This window comes from Chenopodium album, chromosome 14, assembly GCF_948465745.1.
Source record: "Chenopodium album chromosome 14, dcCheAlbu1.1, whole genome shotgun sequence".
NCBI lineage: Eukaryota > Viridiplantae > Streptophyta > Magnoliopsida > Caryophyllales > Amaranthaceae > Chenopodium > Chenopodium album.
The window spans coordinates 34,960,737-34,963,325 of NC_137847.1; positions in this window are offsets into that span (position 1 = coordinate 34,960,737).

Sequence of the window (2,589 nt, forward strand, 5' to 3'; positions counted from 1 at the left end):
ACACAGTGTACTTCACTGTGCCACGGTGGAATGTACCGTGTCACGGTGCCCAATTAGGGTTTTTCTGCGGCTCTTATCTCTTCTAGTGTTCCGCGCATCCCCCTGTTCGTCTCCTCTATAAATAAAAACCTGATTTCTACAGTTTGGGGGCACCAAAAATCATTCTCTCTCTCCTTACACTAAAAATCATTCTCTTCTCCCTCTTTAGCCTAAACACTAGCCTCCCTATTCTTCCATAATATATACTTCCCCTAAGCAATCCAAGGAGTCCATACTTGACCCGAGGTTCCGTACTTAAACCAAGGCATGAAAGGTATAATTAACTGAGGGTTTGGACCAAATCAACTCTACTTTTATTTAATTTAATTTCAATTTGATTTATATTTTTTATTGAAGTTACTAAAAAGTTATTCCTGATGTAGCAATTTAAAGGAACGCGCAAAATGTGAGTAATTAATTAATTTAATTACTTATTTTATTTTAATATTGCTAGCATCATGATTAGGTTTATTATTATTTGATTTGACTAACGATATTATGGTTAAATTGCACTACTAGAAAAAGGCTCAATTCCGATGGAAAAATTCCGTCGAAAACACCCCAAAATCCGTCGAAAGAGTATTTTCAGCACCAGAAAATCCGTCTGAAATTTCCGACGGATTTTACATTTCGGTCGGAAATTTCCGACGGAAATTCCGTTAGAAACTGTTTTAATGAAGTTAAAAAAAAACGTCGCGCCACCACCGGCACGACGTATCACCCACCTCCAACCACCAAAAAAACCCTAACCCCAACATCAGACCACCGCCACTACCACCTACATCAGACCACCGCCACTACACCAGCCCCTAACTAACCCCCCACCACCAGCCCACACCACCAGCCCCCTTAACCCGTCCACCACCCACAACCACCCCACCACCCACCTAAAACCACCACCGCCACCGCCAAAACAAACCATCACAACCCAAAAATTAAACAAAAAAAAAAAAATTAAAATCCCAACCCAAACCAACACCCAGAAATCGGAAAAAAAAAATGAAAACTGTAACCCGAAAAAAAAAATGAAAACAGAAACCCAAAAAATAAAAATTACAGAAACCCGAAAAAAAAATGAAAACATAACAAAAAAAAGATAAAAATTCAGAACAAAAAAACTGAAAACAAAAGATAAAAATATTGTAGATCTACTACACTTACCACAACGATTCGACCACAATCAACCGAAATTAGTCTTTAAATTGGTTATATGAGGCCAAATTCGACCATGAAAACGCTAGATCTTTTTATTTTCCGGACGTAGATCCGGTTGACAATCACTCTCTCGGCCTTTTGGTCGGGCTTATTTTATGAAATTGCCGACTGAGTCGGTTTTGTTAAACTTGCTTCAATTTTTTGCAATTTTTTAATTTTCCTTGATTACTGCACATATATGTTTGATTTTTTCCCAACTTGTTAATTGCATACGGCAACTCACAAACTGGCTGACCTGTTGCCCCTAGGCGGCAGTGTGTTTGGTTTCAAACCTTAATTGATTGACTTTGGAACTTTTGATACTTTAGAGAGTATGACATGTTCCTAAGTCAATTAATCACAGTAGTGATTGTCCCCAAACCAACTACAAAGCCGTCCAATATACAAGTGGGTAGACAATTGGCCCCTAGAAAGTTCAAGTAGTTTCATGAACCATCTTTTCCACTGTCTGGGATAGTTACACTGTAATTATATACTCCAACCTCCTTTTTGTAGGAGTTTATAGGTACGAATGCGGAAAACATGAATCATATTCATATAACACCTAATCCCAAGATCATGCATAACACATAAAGAATTAGAATTAATACCTTTGAAGCGTGATTCCACAAGTGATCGAGCAAGAACAAAAGGGAGATAAAAGAACCCTAAGCGTGATTCCTCTACTTGGTCCACGAGCACGGATCAAACCTCCACTAATGCTAGTTAGTTGTGATCGAACACTTCAATCAACCTTTGACGGAGATGTGAGTCACGAGCACACCACAAACCACCCACGACACCACCACACACGCCACCCAAAGAGGTGGGCTGTACGGACAGAGAGGAGAGAGAGAGCCGAATAGAGAGAGAGAGAGAATTAGGTTTTGGTCTTGGTTGCTTGATTCACAATTAACTGTTAATTGTTATATCATACAACCCTAGGTATGGATTATATTTATAGATCACATCTCAAAATAAATCCACATCAAGCCCAAAACATATTAAGCCCTTCTAACTATTCTAGCCCAATAATCAATGTAGCATGTCATAAACTCAAGAGACCCAATAATGGGCTTCTAACTTATGACCCAATACTCTTGTGTGTGACCTCATAGGATCCATTGTAGCGGGCTTTGGACTATTTGACTAGCCCAAAGATCATTGATCATAGTCTACCAACAAATAATGACGACCCAAAAGAACGAACTTATTATCTCTATAATAGTGATCCTTGATATATCTAGTAATTGCACTTATCGAAGACATAATTCCTTCAATCTCTCACTTGTTTGAGACAAGTACGCAATATTCGAATTCCTTAAGTCAATGTGTGTCGATTTGATAATATGATTG